Source organism: Dipodomys merriami, unplaced genomic scaffold (genome assembly GCF_024711535.1).
Source record: "Dipodomys merriami isolate MVZ:Mamm:240054 unplaced genomic scaffold, mDipMer1.0.p SCAF_14, whole genome shotgun sequence".
Classification (NCBI taxonomy): Eukaryota; Metazoa; Chordata; class Mammalia; order Rodentia; family Heteromyidae; genus Dipodomys; species Dipodomys merriami.
In genome coordinates this window covers 25,337,307-25,343,306 of record NW_027202715.1, presented here as the reverse complement: position 1 = coordinate 25,343,306, position 6,000 = coordinate 25,337,307, and the positions used below count along the sequence as shown (strand labels likewise).

Sequence of the window (6,000 nt, the reverse complement as noted above, 5' to 3'; positions counted from 1 at the left end):
ATATATATATATATATATATATATATATATAAAAGAAAATGAGGTCAGGGTGGGAGGTGGTTATGAGTATATTTTCAAGAGCTGACAAAGTGATTTCAATGGCAGCAGCCATCTGTCATATGTGTCATCATTATTGAACAATACTATGTAATAAACCATCCTGAGTGACATCAGCAATGTGCAGGGACTGGCAGGCACACAAGAAGCTCCAATCTGATAGAGCATCGCTCAAGCCAACTGATCACATAGAGAACCCATTTCTCTCTGTCTTGAACTGATAAAGACTAAGACATGTGTAAGTAGTTGGCCCAATTGTTTGAGGCTCTGTGTCCCCTCCCAGAATCTGGAACCTTTCTATCTCTCAGCTAGAACAATGACAATTTAGGAACTTTTGTATTAAGCAATTAGAATCTCTGTTTTACCCAACGTAGAAGAAGAATGAATAAAGAGAAGGAGATGTAGAGAGAGCTAAGGAGTCTTTATTAGAGTTTATTTTTTAGCATCTAGCAATATGAATTTTATGAGTGTGGCTATTATTATAAAATGAATACAATACACAGAGTCAGAGCAGTGAAGAAAGAATCATAGATGTTGGGAACAGAAGGACATAGATTTAAATTCAATCTAAGAAAAAAACTTAATTGATTTAAATCTTTGCCTAGTGAATAAAGACACTATATCTTGTAAGTTAGAAAAATGAATTAATAAGTTAAATATTAATTAAATAACGATGTTCTTACATGGATGTTTTTTAGATATTGGAGTTTGTGTGGAAATGTCTAAAAGTAAGCGGCTACTCTAAGCTGGTCATAATAATTTCTCCTATTTAACCAGGAAGAGGTGAACAATGGGTGAGGTTCTTATGTATAGATAGAGCAGTAAATGGTGAATTTGGACTTTGAACTAGATCAGTCTGATTCCAAAATCTCTGCGCTAAACCTTCATGTAAAAATGCTCAGTACAACCTCTGCCACCAACAGAATACTTAATAAAGAATCATCTTTTACAACTCCCTTAATTCCATTCTGGAACAAGAATGAACGTAAATAAGATAAAAGAACTATTTTTGTCGGTGCCTTTTAATCTTGGGAAGTATAAGATGACCTGCCAGCTCTCTCAGAAAGTATGCCTGGAAAATTGTGAAGATTTTCATTTTATAGGGAAATAATCGTGAGTAGAATCAAATGCAGTAAAACTTTTCTTATTGGAAAAAGACTTAGGGAAAATCTGCCTCTACAGTGTAAGATTTCTTGGGGAGGTCCCACTGGTCTGCTATGGTTTTTAAGACACATGAAAGAATAGGCTATACTGGAAAAATGCAAGAATCATTAGATTTTCTAACAACCTTATTCAATAGATTCAAAGGTGTTCATTGTGAAAGTAGAAACAATATCACATGAATCTCAAATGAAAAGTTCTTATTTATCAGAAAAAGCTTGAGTGGAACAAGTTTAAGAAAAAGGTTTTAATAGTCTGCCATCATCAACAGTTCCAGTCTCAATTTGCTTAGATATTCTATATCCTTTTGCAATTGTCCTGTTTTTGGTATAAGAAACCATGAACATGTTAAAAGGAGATAATTTATCAGACAAAGCTCCTATTAAAGAATTGTACACTTGATTTCTTAATTAGATGAGTAAAAATTACTGATAACTGGCCAAAGGAATTAAAACATAATAGTAAAAAAAATAGGTCAAGTTATTAGCAACCTATTTTTAGGACCTGGCAGGCTTTGTTTGTTTGTTTGTTTGTTTATTTTTGTCAGTCCTGGGGTTTGAACTCTGGACTTAGGCACTGTACCTGCACTCTTCAGCTCAAGGCAAGCGCTCTACTGCTTGAGCCACAGAGCCACTTCCAGTTTTCTAGTGGTTTATGGGAGATAAGAGTCTCTCAGACTTTCCTGCCTGGGCTGGCTTTGAACTGTGATCCTCAGACCTCAGCCTCCTGAGTAGCTAGGATTACAGGCTGAGCCACAGGTGCCTGGCTTTGTTTATTTTTTTGTCTTAAGAAGAAGGAAAGCTTAATCTATTTGTAGAACTTGACCATAGCTAAAAGACATTTACCACCACAGGTTAACAACTTCTGTGCAAATTTTTAAGTAGTTCATAGGATTTTTTCTAGATATCCAGACTTTTGCCTCATTACTAGATAGTACCAAACATCTTCAAAGGGAGATGAGAAGTGAATGGGATATTGGATTTCTGGATTTTTTAAAAAAAATTATAGTTTTGTCAGGTGCTGTTGGCTCAGGCTTTTAATCCTAGCTACTCAGGAGGTTGAGATCTGAGTATGTGATTTGAAACTAGCCCAGGCAAGAAACTCCATTGAGACTCTTATCTCCAATTTACCACCAGAAAATCAGAAGTGGAGCTATGGCTCAAAGTAGTACAGTGCTAGCCTTGAGCAAAAGGAGCTCAGAGATAGCACCCAGGACCTGAGTTCAAGCTCTAAGACAGACCAAAAAATTATATTTTTATTATCTTTAGTTGTACAAGGGACTACCATTCAGTAAATCAGTTTATAGTTACAATGCATCTTGACCAACATCAGCATTCTCCCCTTTGTCTTAGAAAATAAATCTACTCAAAATGCTAAATGGTGAGAGAATGAAATGAACCCAGTGATGAAACCACTTTCCCAGGCCAAACAATCTCACATCTGGAAAAACTAAAGACCGCATAAAATCTTCTATTTTAAGTATTCAATTCAGTGGCATTAAATATATTCACATCCAACATAAAATTTTCTGTTTTAAGTATATAATTCAATGGCATGAAATACTATCATTATCAATTTTTAGAACTTTCTTATTTGAGAGAAGCTTGTGACCCCCTAGAGCTAATACTTTAAAAATAGAAAACAGTTGTGGATTTCAGCAAGTTGCAACAAAACTACAAGAGTCCCTGATACACTTTTACCCAGATACTTCCAATGATGAGAGGTCAAAGAATTCTAGTGCTAAAAACCTATAATTACTTTTTGCTTTAAGAACCATTGACTATCTAGGAAACCAAAGAATCTGTTGAAACAAACCTAAAGACTTAGGAATTATATCATCATTCTAAGTTTTTTACTCCTGACGTGGAAGAATTACAGTCTAATGTGATAATGCCATTGATTATTAAGATTAAAACACCATGAAAGGGACAGTGTGTTTTATTTTCCTCCTTGACTAGAATAAAGCTACTGAGTTATGATCTGTATCATGTCAGAGAGAATGCGGTCAGGGTTGAGTATCCCTGCTAATTTTAGGCTGAGCTGAATAAGAAAATCCACTTACCAGCAATCTGGATAATCCATTGCCTATTCCTTAAAAAAGAGACATCCCCAGTGTAGCCCAATGTTGCCAAATAGGTCTAAGAGTATTTAGGTTTTCTAGCTCAATGATAATGAAGGACAATATACATGTGAGTTTGCAGTATTTCTATATTAAAGAGTCAGACAATATTTCAGACACTGTAAGCCTTGTATTCTATCTTAACCACTCAATTCTACATTGTAGGACAAGAAATGGCACAGACAGTACACAAAACCAATGCATGTGCTTATGCTCCGTAAATCTTTATTTACAAAACTCAGTGACAGACCAAATTTGGCCAGTGAATAATTGGTTGTTAACTCCAAGCATGTATATCATATGGTAAGATACTGTAGTGAAATATTCATATATATATATATATGTATATGTTCTCCTTATAGATTATCTTCCTTCATTTCTCATATTTAGGTGTTTTCAGTAAGGCAGAAATAAGAAGGAGTCTAAAATTACTTTTCTTTCTACTTCTGAAATGCAAGGTGGGCATTGCAACCTGGCATTGGAAAGACTGAGTATGGGAAATGCCACATATTTTTGCCCGTGATATTGCAAAAAAAAAACCCTAGTAGCTAGTATTCAACAATTACTATGTTTTATATGAATCTTTCTCCAAAAATGAGCAAATCTGGCAGTCCAGAGGCTGAGAATAATCTCTCAAAGATGCCTAAATCAGCACAGCAGCTGGTCCCTCTTGGACCATTTACCACAGTCCTCACCACTCCCTGATGTGTTCTGAAATGATTTCCAGGCTACTTATAATTTTTCCTTGACATTTTAATGGTAAAGGGTTACTTCTTTATCTCAGTATCTCTACCAATATCCATACTTAGAGTGATCTTGAGGCTAATAGTTTTCTTATATATATATTTTATTATATATATATGAAGTCAAGAATTTAATGTATATCCTACAAAATTAAGGAGAGTGAGGGAAGGGGTGGGAAAGGGAAGGAAGAGATGGTTTGGGGAAGAATGGCTGAGAATGTGGAAAAGGGTGACAATGATCAAGATGCACTGTCTTCATAAACCGCTTTATTAAATGGCAATTTCTTTGTATAGCTATTGAAAGATAATCAGAGTGGGGAAATCTTTTCCCTTTCTGGCTATTCCTTCAAAAGTTACACAACCATGATTGTGGAGACAATCATATTATTTTCTGTGGGTCTGGTGGTTTTTAAAACACTTTGATATTCTTTGCATAAAACTCAGCTAGTTTTTGTGAGCGTTGAGGAGAAAAATGTAGTAGAGGTGGCAACTAGATGATGTTTGAGGCAAGAAACCATGTCCCTTCATGTCCCGATTTTCTTGGGGAACACTTTTGAGGAGCCTTTACCAATCATATATAAACATAGTCCAGCTACTCTGAAGCAGTCATATAGAAAGACTAGAGACCACGGTGAGAGAGAAACATGCCTGAGGAGCCACAGCCATTATGGTTCCCATCTTTTTGGCCATTCTGAATTCAAATTTATAAGCAAGAAGGCTTCTAGATGACCCTAAGTCAATCACTTTTTCACTCTAACTTCATGAAGAGCTGTGAGAAGGAACCACCTAACTGATCTCAGTCACTCCAGAGTAAGATAGGTTACTGGTCTTGGCTTTAAAGGTACTGGAACAATTTGCAATATACTAACAGGTATTGAAAATGGAAATGCTCAAAAGGGATGGGAAATCCCAGAGACAATGCTATAAACAGAAATAATTGGATTTCAAGAGAGTACTGGGGGCTGGGAAGGTGGCTCAGTGGTGGTAGAGCGCTTGCCTTGCATGCATGAGGCCCTGGGTTCGATTCCTCAGCACCACATAAGCAAAAAGAAAAAAAGCCGGAAGTGGTGCTGTGGCTCAAGTGGTAGACTGCTAGCCTTGAGCTGAAGAGCTGTGGGACAGCGCCCAGGCCCAGAGTTCAGCCCCACGACCGGACCCCCCCCCAAAAAAAAAAGAGAGTACTCTGAGCTTGACTACAAGATACCAGGTGACCAGTTGAGAAGAGGTGTAAGAATTCCATTTTCCTAGAACTACAAAATTCTTGTGTAATTTTTAGAGGAATAACCAAAAAGGGAAAAAATTTCCCCCACTCTGATTATCTTTAAGTAGTTATACAAAGAAGTTGTCATTTAATAAAGCAGTTTATGAATACAGTACATTTTGATCAATGTCACCCTCTTCCACATTCTCAACCATCCTTCCCCAACCCATCTCTTCCTTCCCTTTCCCACCCTTTCCCTCACTCTCCTTAATTTTGTAGGATATACATTAAATTCTTGACTTCATACTCTTCTCTCCTTTCATTTGTCTACCCACACCTCCCCTGTCATGTGCCTGTTTCCTGGTGTTTATTTTTGAACTTTGACTTGCCTCTTTCTAAGGAATTACCTTATTTGAGTTCTCCCTTGAATCTACTATACTTCAGTTCACGCATATATTTACATATCACCCAATGGATTTACCTGTGAGATCGTGAGCTAATTTTAGCTTGAGGCAACATGCAAACTTTGTTTCTCTGGTCCTGACTAACTTCACTTAACATAATCTTTCCCAGGTCTTCCCAATTCTTTGTAATATAATTCTTTCTAATGAACCAATAAAATTTCATTATATGTATATATGTGTATATGTAAGTATATATACACACATACATACATACCACATTTCCTTGATCTGTTAGTCCATTAAGGAGCATCTGGG

At 36.5% G+C, this 6,000-nt stretch overlaps 1 long non-coding RNA gene across 1 annotated transcript in view; it reads left to right on the top strand.

The window, feature by feature from the left end:
* The first annotated feature begins 210 nt into the window (after positions 1–210).
* LOC138825765 (uncharacterized) overlaps positions 211–6,000 on the top strand; it is a 53,411-nt gene continuing 47,621 nt past the window's right edge. Inside the window, exon 1 of the long non-coding RNA XR_011371510.1 lies at positions 211–295. This is a non-coding gene — a long non-coding RNA (uncharacterized lncRNA). The remainder of the gene's footprint in view (positions 296–6,000) is intronic.